We start from the raw sequence: 18,842 nt of genomic DNA on the forward strand, positions 1-18,842 counted from the left end.
GATAAATTACCTATGCTGAATAAACCACTTAGAGCTGGGGCTTCTGCTATGAACAATGTCAAGAATCTTGCTGCAGAAATACTGGACTTTGAGTAAGTACATAGATGTAAGGGAGGACCGCGGTTGACAGAGGGGCACTGTAGAGGCAAACACTTCTCAGGCACACCGCCGAGTAAGTAGTAGACTCCGGTATCTAAGGACATGAGCGCAAGGGAGTAGGTGCCTGGTGCTCCCTCTGCAGCTCCCAGCTGAGTGGTCCGACTGGTGGGCACCTGAGACGTGGCTGGCATGTGTTAGTGAGAGGAATCATTGCGTCCTCCCACTCTTCCCCTGTGCTCTCCTATGGCCACCAGGAACACAGGGGACCAGACCTTTGTCCCCAGCTCCCTCTAAGAGAGCAGTAAGAGTCAGAAGTAGGAGTGGGGACAGTATTGAAAGAAAACAAATCTGACAGAGGTAACTGGCCTAAGGCTTGCACCCCAAGCACCTCTGTGCCAGAGCTCAGGCCTGCGGGTGGCGCCACACACACCATGCAGGCGGTGATACTTTGAGTCCTCTTAGACCATCTTTCTTGCTCAGCTACCTCAAAACCTCCGGTGGAGATGAGGAGGCAATTAGCTGGTCATCAATGGGCAGGTTGGGGTCTCTGGCTAGACAATCAAAATGTCCTCCTCAATCTTAATTTTCTTATATGTAAGTGTTATGGAGATAAAGAAAATTGTTTCACTAGCTATAGGCAGAACTAGATCAGTGATAGGTGAGAAAAAATACTCTTAAAAGAAGAAAAATAACTAAATGCTGTGATACCACTTATTCATCCATCCACTGAAAACATTAAATGTTTACTATTTAATGGGAAATTATCTAGGCATCCCCTGAAGATTAAGTTTTCAGAAAGAAAGAACATGTCTTAAAAAATTTACTTGTGAGTCACTGAGGGTCTTCATGATTACCTATGTGATAGCTGTGTCCTGTTAAATCTTACAAGTTATTAACAGCAAGCATTATAAATAACAAAGTCAACAGTAACTGCTCATAGCAGTCAAAGCACAGAGAAAGACCTGAGTCCTCTGCCACACAGCTCCTCCCCTCCCTCAAGCCCCCAAACACCTGCATTGTCTGGCAAAGGGAACCCCATGGAGCCACACAAGGAACAAAATGAAAGACCTCTAAGTCTGTATTTCTGAGATCCTCTCTGCTTCATTCAGTGCCAGAGAAATATTCATACTTTGTAACACGCTGAAAGTGAAGCCTTGGTGTAGGAGCTGGCACTCTGAGAAACCACCTAGGTGCTGAGGGCCATGGATGCGGAACACAAGGACTCTGTCTTCAGAAGCACCTGGGGTAGTGAGGACAGAAGAGTAACAGGAAGTGAAAGCTGCTGTAGAGCCCGCGTGTGCTCTCAGGCCACGCTTGGAGAAAGGCTGAGTTCATATCTGAAGGATAAGTAAACAAATAATGGAAATTCAATGATTCTCATCACTCAAGTGTGTGCAAACTGCAATGGACCTGCAAGAAGAGCTGCTCTTTATTCAAGCACAGAAAGGCAGGCTGAGCTGCGACACTGTTGGACCCAAGAGCACCGGGGCGTACAAGACACAGCAAAACAGCAGAGCGCTGAGCGGGAGGGTGCCTTCCATGAGGAGAGGAAAGGACACCAGTAGAGACAAACTGAAAAGCCAGGAGTGTATCCGGGTGAAAGATAACCCCGATGTTGATAAACCAAACAAGAACATACCTTGGGGGAAAGACTCCCTATTCAATGAATGGTGTTGGGAGAACTGGATGTCTACATGTAAAAGACTGAAACTGGACCCACACCTTTCCCCACTCACAAAAATTGATTCAAGATGGATAAAGGACTTAAACTTAAGGCATGAAACAATAAAAATCCTCCAAGAAAGCATAGGAAAAACACTGGAAGATATTGGCCTGGGGAAAGACTTCATGAAGAAGACTGCCATGGCAATTGCAACAACAACAAAAATAAACAAATGGGACTTCATTAAACTGAAAAGCTTCTGTACAGCTAAGGAGACAACAACCAAAACAAAGAGACAACCTACACAATGGGAAAGGATATTTGCATATTTTCAATCAGACAAAAGCTTGATAACTAGGATCTATAGAGAACTCAAATTAATCCACATGAAAAAAGCCAACAATCCCATAGATCAATGGGCAAGAGACATGAATAGAACCTTCTCTAAAGATGACAGACGAATGGCTAACAAACACATGAAAAAATGTTCATCATCTCTATATATTAGAGAAATGCAAATCAAAACAACCCTGAGATATCATCTAACCCCAGTGAGAATGGCCCACATCACAAAATCTCAAAACTGCAGATGCTGGCGTGGATGTGGAGAGAAGGGAACACTTTTACACTGCTGGTGGGACTGCAAACTAGTACAACCTTTCTGGAAGGAAGTATGGAGAAACCTCAAAGCACTCAACCTAGACTTCCCATTTGATCCTGCAATCCCATTACTTGGCATCTACTCAGAAGGGAAAAAATCCTTTGATCATAAGGACACTTGTACTAGACTATTTATTGCAGCTCAATTTACAATCGACAAAATGTGGAAACAGCCTAAGTGCCCACCAACCCGGGAATGGATTAACAAGCCGTGGTATATGTATACCATGGAATACTATTCAGCTATTAAAAAAAAATGGAGACTTTACATCCTTCGTATTAACCTGGATGGACGTGGAAGACATTATTCTTAGTAAAGCATCACGAGAATGGAGAAGCATGAATCCTATGTACTCAATTTTGATACGAGGACAATTAATGACAATTATGGTTATGGGGGGGAACAGAAAGAGGGAAGGAGGGAGGTGGGTGGGGCCTTGGTGTGTGTCACACTTTATGGGGGCAAGACATGATTGCAAGAGGGACTTTACCTAACAATTGCAATCAGTGTAACCTGGCTTATTGTACCCTCAATGAATCCCCAACAATAAAAAAAAAAAAAAGAGAGAACCCCGATGATAGTTTGAACTACTTCTGGACAGTGGAAGAGGAAGTAAGAAAGGAGCAGACTAACTGGAGTTTTATAAGAGATACAATAGCATTGAACATTTCCTGAGGGCTTGGCAATGCTTCCCACAATGCTTGATGCTCTGCGTGAGTTTAGAAAGTCCCGAGCACTTAGTAAGCAGGCAATGACATAGCTACTACTATTAAAATAATTATTTTAATAAACCTATTATTCTTCCCAGTTGTATAGGTGAGAAAACTGAGGTTCAGTGAGATTAGGATTAATTTGACCAAGGTCAACAGCTACTAAATGGTTGGATCCAACAGCCTGACTGCAGAAACTGTCTCTGAGCCACCACACCTGCTGGCAGTCCAGCGGAGAATGGACTAGAAGGTAAGAAACCAAAGCTGGGGATATCTGTGCCCAAGGACAGCAGCTATGGAGACAGACACACAGAAAAGTTGGATCATACCCTTGATGGGCAGAGACACTGCTGTTCTGTCCAGGCTGCATTAGTACTAGATTTACACCAAATGCATGACCTTAACAGATAGGACTTTTGACTAATGGTTTACAACGGCAAGAATGAAGAGAACAAAGAGGGAACACATGCAGGAAGCAGGTAAACCATAAACTAGAGCCCTCAGGTTAAAGACACCTCTACCTTTCAGTCAGGGTACTTTCTGGGTACCCCACATACCTCCAGAAGAGAATCTGCAATGCCCTGCAAGCATCTGCTCACCCTGATCTCAGGTATGTCTGTGGACCAAGTGCAAACTTAGCTATCTCTCCACTCACTGAAAATATACACCAGGAAGACTTCTTTGAACGAGATAGAATATTAGCGAGAGCCCAAGGGCTATCCAGTCATCAGAACATTCTCTAATCCTGGCCCTGCTCTTTATTGGCACATGAAATTGGGAAAGCAGCTCAGCTTTTCTGAGCCTCTGATGATGTCAGCATCTGTAAATGGAGTTATTATAATCATTAGATAAAATGATAAATATTCAGTGCCTAGCACAGCAGAAGACACATGGTAGGAACCTAATTAGTGGTAACCATTAGAATTGTTATTCAGAAGACATGAACTGAGGGGTAAAGGGTAAGAAGGGAAGTGGAAGGGGAGGAAAAAAATGCTTAGCTTTAGGGATTTTTAAAATTGAGGAATAATTCACACGCCGGAAAACTCATCTTTTAAAAGCATAATTCAGTGCTTTTTAGTACAGTCACAAAACTATGCAACCATTGCTACTAATTTCAGAATATTACCATCATCCCAAAAAGAAGCCCAGTGCCCATTAGCCATCATTCCCAATCCCCTATCCAATGCCCATTAGCCATCGCTTCTCCCAATCCCCTCCTCCCTTCCCCTACCCTCTGGCAACCCCCAATCTGTTTCTGTCTCTATGGAACCTCCTAGTCTGGACATTCCCTGTAAATGGTGTCATATGATGTATGTCCTTTTGTTTTTTGGCTACTTCCACTTACCATAATGTTTTTAAGGTTTCTCATGTTGCATCTATCAGTACTTCATTCCTTATTAGGGCTCCATAATACTCTGTTGGATATGTAAACTAAAATAAAATCTTAAGCACCCCCTCTGGCTGACTGACTGGATCTCCCTCTTGGCAGAGGGCACCCTAGAAATACCCGAAAGCTGAGTTTCTGGCCATGAGAAGAAAAGTCAGGCCTCCTCATCACATCCCTCCCTTCCTGGTTGCCTTGATGGCATCAACAGGCCCAAGGCCATGCAAGACAAAGCTTAAACCACACCTACAGGTCAAATATTTACTTAACAGATCACTGAGTCTGGGTATATGTCTGGTGGCTTATCTCTAATTAACAGACTTCTTTATCTTAAAACATTCCTAGTCTTCAGACAAAGCTTCATTTCTTCAACCAATCACAAATCAAAGAATCTTTAGACATATCTGCAACCTGTAAGCCCCTGCTTCATAATGTCCTCCTTTTCCAGGCCAAACCCACATAACGCCTTCTATGTATTGATTTATGACTTTGTATGTAATTCCTGTTTCTCTGAAATGCATAAAACCCAACTGTAACTCAACCACAGGGAGACCACTTTCTCAAGGCTTCTTGGGAATGGCTCTCCAGGCCATGGTCAAACATAATCAGCTCAGAATAAACCTCTTTTCCATTGACACATACATAAAGCAGTTTGTTTATCCATTCTTCAACTGATAGACATTTGGGTTGTTTCAACTATTTGGCTATCATGAATATTCGTGTTCAAGTTTTTCTGTAAACGTGTTTTCAATTCTCTTGAGTATATGCCCAGATGGTACTGCTGGCTGATATGATAATTCTGTTTTCTGAGGAAGTATCAATGTACCCAGGATTGTTTCTTCACTATAAGCTAACATCAAAGATATTTAAAAATCTCTTCAGATTTTAATAGAAAAGAAAAATGTGGTGTGCCTGGTGTTGCCTAGTTTCCAATCATCAAGTCTCAGAATCCACTCAATATAATGTAATTTCCAACAAATAACCACTTGCCACATTTCTTTGGAAAACAGTGCACACAGCTAACAGGAAAATCAGCCAACAAAAGGATGCTGACGAAAATTCATCCAATAGTTCCCAAAATAATTGGTTTTTGAATTATGGACTTCCATTATGCTGAGTGTCAGGAAGAGATTTATTTTTTCTTTGAGGGAAAGGGAACAAGCAGAAATTGGCATCACAGTTGTCACAAGAGTTTTTTAAGCCTCTAACACACAGTTAGTTTATTATGCAATTAAGCAAACAGCAATGCAACTCAACTTACATGCCTGGCCAGGCTCTGAAGATGGGTAGGTTCCAGCATAGTTCTTGCTTTAAATCATTCACTCAAACAAAAGAAACTGATATCAAAGAAATTAGAAAAGGTAAGGCTCACATCTCTAAGGTAAACTCTACCTGAAAAGAACAATTCTAAAAACAGAAAAGTAACTGAGTCTTAAATACATGGAAACAAAAGCTGAAGACCTGAATCTAAAACAATAGAATCTGGTAACTTCCAGGGATTTTAATCCTGACACTGCCATTCAACAGTTTCATGATCTTAAGCAAATATTTAAATCATTTAACCTTCAGCTTTTATGTATAATATACCTGATGATAGTACAGCCATGTTACCAAAATTTCTGCAATGTATTAACAGACATTTACTATGTACCAAACTTTTACTAAGGATCAGAAATAATAAAAAACATCTAGCACTATCTTTGGCACATAGTAGGCAATCAACTAATTGAAGCTATTATATGAAACACAAACAGTAGAGCCTCTATATGTGACCATCCAAAGGACTGTGATGGTCACATGTAGAGGCTCTACTGTCTGTGTTTGGAGACAGTAGAGGTGGTCGACATAAGAAACTAAGCCTGCTGTGCTGATGCATACATGTGCTGCATGTCTGGTCTATGAAAATTAGATCAACTTAAAGAGGTGGCCAGTGTAGCGAAATGGTCAACTATGGAGGTTCTATTGTACATATTAAGAGATGAATTAGCCATGCCAAACATTGGGCTGTTCTCAGGGGATAAACGCATAAAAGACATTCCTTGCTCTTAAGAAACAGGGCCTGAAGGGTGAGTCAGGAAGCAATTACAACTCACTGTGTGCTAAGTGATATAAGAAAAACTTGCAGGTTGCCACTCAACACATCAGCAGATGGAATGGTGAGGAAAAACAGTCAAAGAGACTTCTCTTGAACTAGGAAAGTAATTTTGATCAACATATTTGAGGAATAATTAACTTATAATAAAATACTGCCACTTTAAGTGTATGTAGAAAAACTTTTAATAAATTAACCATTGTAACTACCAGCACAATTAACATGCAGAATGTTTTCACCCCCCCTAAAAGTTCCTTCTTGTCTCCTGTCAATGCTAATGTTCATTCCACTGACCAATAACCTGTGTACTTAAACAGATTACCATGAAGTTAAATAAAATCCTAACCCTCCCCTACCAGCGAATGACTGACTGACCCCCCCTTGGGCAAGTGGATCCCTAAAACTGAGTTGCTAGCCATGAGAAGGGAGGTCAGACATGTCTTCTAATGTCCCCCTGCCTTCTTAGAGACATCCTTTGTGACTCCTTAACAGGCCTAAGGCCATGAAAGACATACCTGCAGGTCCTCAAATATACATAACAAATCACTTGGGACTGGGCATGTGTCCTATAGTTTGTCTCTGATTAATAGACTCACTTTCATCTTAGCTCAGCATTCCTTTTCCCTGACTCCTTGTCTATTAGACAAAGCTTAACGCTTTTAGCCAATTAGCTGAAGAATCTTTAAACCCAGAGAGCCTCCACCCTTTCCCAGCTTTTCAGGTCAAACCAATGTACCCCTTCCATGTATTGATTTATGACTTTACCTGTAATTCCTGTCTCCCTGAAATGTATAAAAGCACACTGTAACCCCACTACAGCAAGTCCACGTGCTCAAGGCTTCTTAGATGTGTGATAGTTCTCAAGCTTGGCTTAGAATCACTGTCTTTAAATTATTTTACAGAGGATGGCTTCTTTCCCATTGATATTACTATAGTCTTATGTTACACATTTCACAATTCCTTATATATGGAATCATACTTTTTGTGTCCTGCTTCGTTGGCAGATTATAGTGTTTTTGAGATTCTTTTGTATGGTTGAGCATGTGAGCAGTTCATTTCTTTTTACTGCTACAAGGTATTTGATAGGTTGGGGAACCTACAGCCTCAGGGCCACATGTAGCCCAATGCATCCCCAAGTAAAGCCCTTCCATGGAATCCAAATTTTACAGGGCAAATAGGCGGTAGACCTATGCTTTCATTTTTCTAGGGTAAATACCAAAGAGTAGAATTTATGGTTCCTAAGGAGAGTGTATGTTGACTGTAATAAATGACTAGGAGGAGGCAAGATGGCTGACAAGAGCCAGCTTTACAGAGAGGCTCCAGTCCAGAAGAGTTAAAGGACAGAAGTTTAGCAAGTAAGCTGATGATTTGGAGCTGAGCCAAGAGAGAAGATTGAAGACCGCACATCACCCCTGAGAGTGAGAATGAGAGTGGAGGTGAGCTGAAACCCCAAGGAAACAAACAATAGGTACAAAACCCATTGCCAAGCAGACTGGATTCCCCTCCGCCATGAGAATGGCTCGCAGTATACTTTATACAAACAAGCGAGCAGAGTTCAGATCTCCTCTTATTTTATCCAAAGGGAGAGACCCTCTAAAAACCAGAACTCCTTCCACAGAGAGGACCCACTAATGTGCCATGGCACTCTCCCACCAGGCATAAAACTGAACGTATACTCTACCCACAATTGTGAACTCCAAGCACTCCCCTCCAATCTCACCCCATGGTCTGAAAGCCTATCCCACATGGATTCTAGATTCTTGGGCATTTTCTCAAAAGGTGTGGACAGGGCATGGGCTGTTACAAGTCTGTGCTGAATCAGCAGGGGCACGGGTGTAAAGCAGGACTGTGGAGCGAGAGAGCTATATAGGAGAGGGAGAGATGGTGCCCCGCCGCACCGTGCAGCAGGGGCAGCAGTGGGAACAATAGGGCTCACACCTCTGGTGATGTTTTGGAGAAATATTTCCCACCTCTTTTAGCAAGCAGAGGGAGACAGGCCTCTGCTCTTGTGGTGACCACAGCTGGATCAGATCTGGGTTGGAAACACAGGCCCTGAGAGCAGAGGGTATGCCTGACGTGGTACCTGCCTGGGCGGTGAGTGGTGAGGACAGAGAGCAGAATCCGCAATCACGCAGAGGTGGCATACTCCCAGGGCAGGGCTGAGTCAGAATTGCTGCTTTTGTGAGCCCAAGATGCAACTGGCCCCCAGGAGAGCATAGCTCGGACAAAAGCAGGCATGGCAGCAGCATCAGCCCAAGGAAGGACAGGAACTGAGAGCCATTTGTGAGCTCTAACTGTGCCCTCCCCAACACAGAATGCAGTGGAAACAGAGACCCCAGCTCTGTGAGAACTGGCACAGTGGCAGTGGCACTGGGCGGGACTGAGTCCCAGTTTCTGTGAACTCAAACAGCGCCTGGCCTGCAGGGGAATATAGCCAGGATAGAAATGCAAATTCTGTGAGCATATAAGTGGCAGCAACATCAATCGGGGCAGGGCTGCAACTGAGTGAAACTCCCCAGCCTCCATTAAGCTCCTGAGGTAGTCAGGCAGCTGGTGGCAGAGTCGGCAGCCAGACCGACAAGGCATAGATTTCACAGTGACTCAAACAGGAGCAAACTCCTGGTGAATCTGCTCATTGGAAGGAACTGGGTCACAGTCCTGTGGGGTTACCAGTGACTGGGCGTGACAGAGGTGTAAGAAAGGGAAGGAGACATTAACCTTCCCAGACTAATTCATTTGCTGGGTGGGCCCTTCTGACTCCATGGAGCACCACAGCGAGTCATACTCGAGCTGCCAGCAGACCCCTGCTATCTAGATGCTGAAGACCTTTTGGACTCTCCCAATTGAGACTGGGTGTGGACTGAGACAACTGATTTGGAACTTGTGACCTGCACCAATCACCCGAGGACCATCAAAGGTGGTACCCTGGGTTGTCTTGTTCTGTGAAAGTTTGAGTTTTCCTTTTCCAGGTGTTGCCCATGGTGGGGAGGGGTGTCTTAGTTGCTTGTATTTCTCCACAGCTGAGACTTCAACCCAGAGTTATTGATTCACTAGGATTGGACAGAGACCAGCTGAAAACAAGACAGAGCCACTTAGCCTCACCACATCAAGCAGGTCCCCAGTGGCTCAGGCTGTAGTAATTTAGGGGTCCTTTGCAAATCTGTAGGGGGAAACGTGCAGTCACCAGTGCCAGCTCTTGGGCAAAGGGCTGGCTAATCACTACTCTAGGAGCCCCCAATCAAATTTCACCTTATCTGCTCATCTAGCCAAATGGTGAAAAATAACGATGGGGCAGAATCAGCAGAAAAACTCTGCCAACATGAATAATCAGAGTAGATAAACTCACCAAAGGAATGACGAGGCAGACACACCAGAAGATCCCATTCATAAACAAATGGCTGAGATGTCAGAAATTAAATTCAGAATTTGGATTGCAAATAAGATTAATAGAATGGAGGTAAAGTTGGAATTAGAAATTCAAGGAGCATTTCAAAAGTTGTCTCAAGAATTGAATAAATTCAGAGACAAAATTACCAAATATTTTGACACATTGAGGCAAGCACTTACAGCCCTTAAAGATCTGAGAAATACAGTAGAATCCCTCAGTAACAGAATGGAACAGGCAGAAGAAAGGATTTCTGACGGTGAAGACAAAACTTCTAAAAGCTCCCAAATGCTCAAAGAGGAAGAAAAGTGGACAGCAAAAACAGATCATTATCTCACAGAGCTCTGGGACAATTCAAAGAAAACTAATATTCACCATATAGAAATTTCTGAAGGTGACGACATTACTTCAAAAGGCCCAGATGCTCTACTCCTAGAAATAATTGTGGAGAATGTCCCAAACATGGCAAGAGATTCTGAAATTCAGATAGCAGACAATTTCAGAACCCCAACACAACTCACTCAAATAAAGCATCTCCCAGACAATCACATTATAATTAACTTTGCCAAAGTTAATATGAAGGAGAAAATTCTGTAAGCAGCCAGACATAAGAAAACTATAACCTACAAGGGCAAGAATGTTAGAATGATTGCAGATCTCTCTGCTAAAACCTTTCAAGCTAGAAGAGGGTGGCCATCAACCTTTAATCTGCAAAAACAAAATAACTTTCAACCCAGGATCCTGTATCCAGCTAAACAGAGTTTCATTTATGATGGAGAAATTAAATACTTTAATACTTTCTTCAACACTCACATGTTGAAGAAATTTGCCATAACTAAACCAGCTTCTCCAGGATATTCTCAGACCTATCCTCCATAATGACCAGCGCAATCCTCTACCACCAAAGTAAACTCATTCAGAAACTGTTGATCAAATTCCAAATTCCACAGTTGCAAAAGGATTAAAAATGTCCACTGGGCTTTCGAAAAACATGATACCCAAAATACTACCAGGCTTATCAATATTCTCAATTAATGTGAACGGTTTAAATTGTCCTCTAAAGAGGCACAGGTTGGCTAACTGGATACAAAAACTCAGGCCAGATATCTGCTGCATACAAGAATCTCATCTTACCTTAAAAGATAAATATAGACTTAGGGTGAAGGGGTGGTCATCTATAATTCGGGCAAATGGAAATCAGAAAAAAGCAAGTGTTGCAATTTTATTCACAGATACAATAGGCTTTAAACCAATAAAAGTAAGGAAAGATAAGGATAGACACTTCATATTTGTTAAGGGTAACACTCAACATGATATTTCAATTATTAACATTTATGCACCCAACCAGAATGCACCTCAATTTATAAGAGAGACTCTAACAGACATGAGCAACTTGATTTCCTCTAGCACCATAATAGTCAGAGATTTTAACACCCCTTTGGCAGTGTTGGATACATCCTCCAATTAGAAACTCAGCAAAGAAATTTTAGACTTAACCATTCAACAATTGGATTGAACAGATATCTACAGAACATTCCATCCTAATAAAACTGAATATACATTCTTCTCATCAGCCCACGGAACATCCTCCAAAATTGATCACATCTTAGGTCACAAGTCTAACCTCAGCAAATTTAAAAGAATAGAAATCATTCCTTGCATCTTCTCAGACCATCATGGAATAAAAGTTGAACTCAGTAACAACAGGAATCTGCATAGTCATACAGAAACATGGAAACTAAATAACCTTATGCTGAACAATAGCTGGGTCATAGCTGAGATTAAGAAGGAAACTACCAAATTTTGGAACAAAACGATAATGAAGACACAAATTACCAGAACCTCTGGGATACCGCAAAGGCCATCCTAAGAGGGAAATTTATAGCACTGCAAGCCTTCCCCAAGAGAATAGAAAGAGAGGAAGTTAACAACTTAATGAGACATCTCAAGCAACTGGAAAAGGAAGAACATTCCAATCCCAAACCCAGCAGAAGAAAAAAAAATCCAAAATTAGAGCAGAATTAAATGAAATTGAAAACAAAGGGATTATACAACAGATCAATAAGTCAAAAAGTTGTTTTGAAAAGGTCAATAAAATAGATAAACCTTTGGCTAACCTAACCAGGAAAAAAAGAGTAAAATGTCTAATTTCATCAATCAGAAATGACAAAGATGAAACAACAGCAGACGCCTCAGAAATTCAAAAAATCCTTAATGAATATTACAAGAAACTTTATTCTCAGAAATACGAAAATCTGAAGGAAATTGACCAATACTTGGAAGCACATAACCTTCCTAGACTTAGCCAGAATGAAGTGAAAATGTTTAACAGGCCTGTATCAAGTTCTGAAATAGCATCAACTATACAAAAATCTCCCTAAAAAGAAAAGCCCGGGACCGGATGGTTTCACGTCAGAATTCTACCAAACCTTGAAAGAGGAACTAGTACCTATATTACTCAACCTTTTCCAAAATATAGAAAAAGAAGGAATACTACCCAACACATTCCATGAAGCAAACATCACCTTGATCCCCAAACCAGGAAGACTCAACAAATAAAGAAAATTATAGACCAATGTCACTAATGAATATTGATGCAAAAATATTCAACAAGATTCTAGCAAACAGAATCCAGCAACACATCAAACAAATTGTACACCATGACCAAGTGGGTTTTAACCCAGGGTCTCAAGGCTGATTTAGTATATGTAAATCTATAAATATAATTTATCTCATATACAAAATAAAAAACAAAGACTATATGATTTTCTAAATTGATGCAGAAAAAGCTTTTGATAATATCAAGCATCCTTTCATGATCAGAATACTTAAGGAAATTGGTATAGAAGGGACATTTCTTAAACTGATAGAGGCCATCTTCAGCAAATCCACAGCCAATATCATATTGAATGGAGTTAAATTGAAATCATTTCCACTCAGATCAGGAACCAGGCCAGGTGCCCATTGTCTCCACTGCTTTTTAACATTTTTTTTTTAAGAATGCAAAACCCATTTTTATTTATTTTCACATCAGATGGGTAATGTGCCCATGTCATAACAAGGTTTGAGGGAAACGCATCTCACATCAGTGTGAAAACCCAATTATCATGCTTATAAACTGTAAAAGGATCATCCTTTGCATGTTTTTATTTTAGAGCCAGGGACTCTATGTTACCCACGCTGGTCTTGAACTCTTGGTGTCAAGTGACCTCCTGCCTCAGATTCCCAAGTGGCTGGACTATGGGCATGCACCACTATGCCCAGCTCCATTTGGATCAGGGACATCAAACACAGACCTTCATTGCCCTGCCCCTTCAACCTACTTGCTCACCCCTGCCTCCCATGTCCTACCCCCTCAGGGGGACCAATGGACTCACCTCTGTAATTAAGAGCTTCTCAAAGGGAAGCCTGGAGAAACAATGTGACTAGAAAGCCCCGCACATGGATTTGGGAGACTCCACTGGTTACTGTGACCTTGGGCCCTGTTTCCCTGGTTTCACTGGTAAAATGAAGTTAACAATGCCTATATGCAAGATTGTGGTAACAGACAAGATAAAGTGTATGAAAGTGCTTGGCACAATGCCCGATCAATAATATGTGCTTAATAAATGTTAGGTTATCAGGGGCCAAGGAGACGGAGCCAAAGGAGCATGGGAGATAGAGCAGAAGCTACTACATTATTGCCGTTAAATCTCCTAGGTTTTTACAGAGAATGGGGTGGGGACCTGTGTCCTTACAGCAGTGATTCCACATGGCCAATCTGCACTGGCTTTTTAACATTTTAATGGAAGTCTTAGCCATCACCATCAGGCAAGAAAAGGCAATGAAGAGTATCCATATAGAATCAGAGGAGATCAAACTTTCACTCTTCACAGATGATATGATTGTATATGTAGAAAACACCAGGGATTCCACTACAAAACTCTTAGAAGTGATCAAGGAATACAGCAGCATTTCAGGTTACAAAATCAACACTCATAAATCTGTAGCCTTTTTATATACCAATAACAGTCAAGCTAAAAAAACAGTCAAGGACTCTATTCCTTTTACAGTAGTACAAAAGAAGATGAACATTTTGGGAGTTTACCTAATAAAGGATGTGAAAGATCTCTATAAAGAGAACTATGAAACTCTAAGAAAATAAATAGCTGAAGATGTTAACAAATAGAAAAACATACCATGCTCATGGCTGGGAAGAATCAACATTGTTAAAATGTCCATACTACCCAAATCAATATAAAATTTTAACGCAATCCCTATTAAAGCACCACTGTCATACTTTACAGACTTCGAAAAAATAATTTTTCATTTTATATGGAATCAGAAAAAAACTTGAATAGCCAAGACATTACTCAGACATTACTTTGTTTTTATAAACAAAGCAGGAGGAATCACGCTACCAGACCTCAGATTACACTATAAGTTAATAATGATCAAAACAGCATGGTACTGGCACAAAAACAGACAGGTAGATGTATGGAACAGAATAAAGAACCAAGAGATAAACCTAGCTACTTACCATCATTTGACCTTCAATACACCAATTAAAAACATTCAGTGGGGAAAAGACTCCCTATTTAACAAATGGTGCTGGATGAACTGGCTGGCGACCTGTAGAAGACTGAAACTGGACCCACACCTTTCACCATTAACTAAGATAGACTCTCACTGGATTAAAGATTTAAACTTAAGATAAGAAACTATAAAAATATTACAAGAAAGTGCAGGGGAAACACTTGAAGAAATTGGCCTGGGAGAATATTTTATGAGGAGCACTCCCCCAGGCAATTGAAGCAACACCAAAAATACATTACTGGGATCTGATCAAACCAAAAAGCTTCTGCACAGCTAATAACACAGTAAGTAAAGCAAACAGACAGCCCTCAGAATGGGAGAAGATATTTGCAGGGTATGTCTCTGACAAATGTTTAATAAACAATCCACAGAGAACTGAAATGTATTAGCAAGAAAAGAACGAGTGATCCCATCTCAGGATGGGCAAGGGACTTGAATAGAAACTTCTCTGAAGAAGACAGGCGCATGGCCTACAGACACATGAAAAAATGCTCATCATCCTTAATCATTAGAGAAATGCAAATCAAACCACTTTTGAGATATCATCTAACTCCAATAAGATTGGCCCACATCACAAAATCCTAAAACCATAGATGTTGGTGTGGATGTGGAGAAAAGGGAACACTTCCGCACTGCTAGTGGGAATGCAAACTAGTATGTTCCCTTTGGAAAGATGTTTGGAGATCACTTAGGGATATAAAAATAGACCTGCCATTCGATCCTGCAATTCCTCTATTAGGTATATAGCCAGGGGACCAAAAATCACTTTATAACAAAGATATTTGCACCAGAATGTTTATTGAAGCCCAATTCATAATTTCTAAGTCATGGAAGAAGCCCAAGTGCTTCTTCCCAAGCCCAAGCCCATCAACCCATGAATGGATTAATAAATTGTGCTATATACACCATGGAATATTATGCAGCCTTAAAAAATGGAGACTTTACCTCTTTCTCATTCTTCTTAGCAAAGTATCTCAAGAATGGAAGAAAAAGTATCCAATGTACTCAACCCTACTATGAAACTACTTTATAAGCACCCACACTTCCATATGAATGCTATAACCCAACTCCAGCCCAAGATGAAGGGAAAAGAAGAGAGGGAGGGGCGGGGAGGGGGGAAGATGGGTGGAGGGAGGATAATTGGTGGGACCACACCTATGGTGCATTTTATAAGGGTAAATGTTAAATCTACTAAGGGTAGAATATAAATATCTTAACACAATAACTAAGAAAATGTGGTGAAGGCTCTGTTAACCAGTTTGATGAAAGTATTTCAAATTGTGTATAAAACCAGCACATTGTACCCCATAATTGATTAATGTACACAGCTATGATTTAAATGGCTAAGCAGTTTCTCTAAAATAGCTGCACTATTTTACCTTCTTGTTAACATGCTCCAAGGTAATTCAATTGAGTTCCAATTCAATATGAGTTCCAATTCCTCTATAGCCTCACTGAAACTAAAAATAATCACCCTTTTTAATTGTAGTCACTCTAGTGGGTTGTATGCTGACGCCCACTACCATCTTAGTTTGCATTTCCCTACTGACAGGCAATACTGAGCATCTTTCCCTGTGTCTGTCTGCCATGCTATTCAAATCATTTGCCTATCTTGAAATCAGATTCTTTGTCTTACTATTGGTGTAAGACTTTTATGTATATTCTGGATACAAGTTCTTTCATATATATATGTTTTGCAAATACTCCAAGGCTGAAATTGCTTTTGCATTTCCTTAAAAGTGGGCTTTTGATGAGAAGATTTAATTTTGATGAAGTCTAATTTACCATTTTGTCCTTTATGTTTTATGCTCTTTTCTTGTATGCTAAGAAATCTTCACCCAGTCCATGACTGAGATTTTCTTCAATGTTTTCTTCTAGAAACCTTAACATATTATCCTTTATATATAGATGCATGATTCATTTTTATTTAATTTTTATGTATGTGTGGGGTAAGGGTCAAAGTTAATTTTTTTACATAGAGATAATATCATTGTTCTAGTATCATGTGTTGAAAAAGTTCTCTTCCCCTTTGAATTACCTTGGAGCATTTGTCCAAAATCAATTGTCTGTTTATAGATAAGTCTATTGCTGGGCTCCCCATTTTGCTCCCATTGATCTGTATTTATCCTTATGCCAATACCACTCACTGCTTTAACTACTATAGCTTTACTGTCTGGGATATTTCACTTCCTATGTACTTCAACATAAATTTTATAATAAAACAATCCATTTCTTAAAAAAAAAAAAAAAATAATAAGCCTGCCAGAATTTTGATTACTATTGCACTGAATCTGAAAATCAATTCGGAAATAACCACCATCTTAGCATTATGCATCACTACCCATAATCATATACATCTCTGAATATCTATTTATTTGGATCTTTATTTCCTTAAGAAATAAAGACAATCTTTATAACTTAAGATTATCTTTTAAGACAATCTTTTATAACTTTCGATGTATAATTCTTACATATCTTTTCTTAAATTTAAGAAATTTAAGAAAATTTCTGTTTTTCTGTTTTTATAAATGGTATGGTATTCTTAATTTCATTTTCCAAATGTGCACTGATGATAAACAGAAATAAAATTGATTTTTATATATTAGCCATATACTTTACTAAATTAATTATTCTAGCAGACTTTTTTGTAAAGTCCTCGATATTTTCTATGTATACGGTAATGTTTTCATTTCTGTAATAGAGTTTTATTTCTTCTTTTCTAAAGTATTTTTGTTTCTTTTTTATTCCTTCTGGGAGCAACTTGACTATTCACTACCATGTTAAAGAAAAGTAATGAGAGTGAACATCCTTGCCTTCATACCAATCTTAGGAGAAAAGCATTCACCATTAAGGATAAGGTTACATATAGATTTCTCTATATATGCCAATTAGCAAGTTAAACAAGTAGCTTTCTGCTTCTAGTTTACTAGGTGTTATTTATTTCATCAAAGGCTTTTTACTCATCTATTGATATGATAGTTCTTATTCTCCTTTGATAATTATGATAATTATGCTGATTGAATATTTAACAAACTTGCATTCTTAGAATAAATCCCAGTGGATCACAATAAATTAATCATTTTACACAATGCTGAATTTTTCTTCTTTAGTTAAGTATATGGCTTGATTACATTTGCTAATTTTTTAAGGATTCTTACATATGTATGCATGAAGGATATTAGTCTGTAATTTTCTTATAATGTCTTCATCTGATTTTGGTATTAGTATAATGCCAGCCTTATGATATACACTCTTCTATGTTCTGAGAGCTTTGATAAAAATCTTTATTTCTTTATTATAAAGTGATAAAAATTCACTGGTGAAGCTATATGACTTTAATTTGGGGAAATATTTCTTAAAATGAAAGCATTTCCACTTAGATCAAGAACCAGGCAAGGTTGCCCATTGTCTCCACTGCTTTTTAACATTGTAATGGAAGTCTTAGCCATCACAAGCAGGCAAACGAAGGCGAGCAAGGGTATCCATATAGGGTCAGAAGACATCAAACTTTCACTCTTTGCAGATGATATGATTTTATACCTGGAAAACCCCAGGGACTCAACCACAAAACTCTTAGAAGTGATCAAGGAATACAGTAGCATCTCAAGATACAAAATCAATACTCACAAATCAGTAGCTTTTATATATACCAATAATAGTCAAGCCGAAAAAATAGTCAAGGACTCTATTTCCTTTACAGTTGTGCCAAAGATGATGAAATATTTGGGAACTTACCCAACAAAGGATGTGAAAGATCTCTATAAAGAGAATTATGAAACTCTGAAAAAATAAATTGCTGAAGATGTTAACAAATGTAAAAACATACCATGCTCATGGCTGAGAAGAATCAACATGGTTAAAATGTCCATATTACCCAAAAAAAATTATAAATTTAATGCAATCCCTATCAAAGCACCACCGTCATGCTTTAAAGATCTGGAAAAAATAGTACTTCCTTTTATATGGAATCAGAAAAAACCTCAAATAGCCAAGACATTACTCAGAAATAAAAACAAATCAGGAGGAATCACACTACCAGACTTCTATACTATAAATCTATACTGATGGTATTGGCACAAAAATAGAGAGCTAGATGTATGGAACAGAATAGAGAACCAAGAGATGAACCCAGACACTTATCATCATTTGATCTTTCATAAGTCTGTCAAAAAATATAAATTGGGGGAAGATCCCCTATTTAACAAATGGTACTGAGAGAATTGGCTGGCAACTTGTAAAAAACTGAAACTGGACCCACACCTTTCACCATTAA

General features: G+C 39.5%; 1 protein-coding gene and 1 non-coding gene across 8 annotated transcripts in view; both read right to left on the reverse strand.

The window, feature by feature from the left end:
• Nucleotides 1-18,842, reverse strand: part of TRAPPC9 (trafficking protein particle complex subunit 9) — a 701,153-nt gene that overhangs the window by 404,748 nt on the left and 277,563 nt on the right. The window lies entirely within an intron of this gene.
• Nucleotides 13,023-13,124, reverse strand: LOC128564210 (small nucleolar RNA U13). Its single transcript, XR_008374070.1, has one exon. It is a non-coding gene; the product is annotated as a small nucleolar RNA U13 (small nucleolar RNA).

This window comes from Nycticebus coucang, chromosome 13, assembly GCF_027406575.1.
Source record: "Nycticebus coucang isolate mNycCou1 chromosome 13, mNycCou1.pri, whole genome shotgun sequence".
Taxonomy (NCBI): domain Eukaryota; kingdom Metazoa; phylum Chordata; class Mammalia; order Primates; family Lorisidae; genus Nycticebus; species Nycticebus coucang.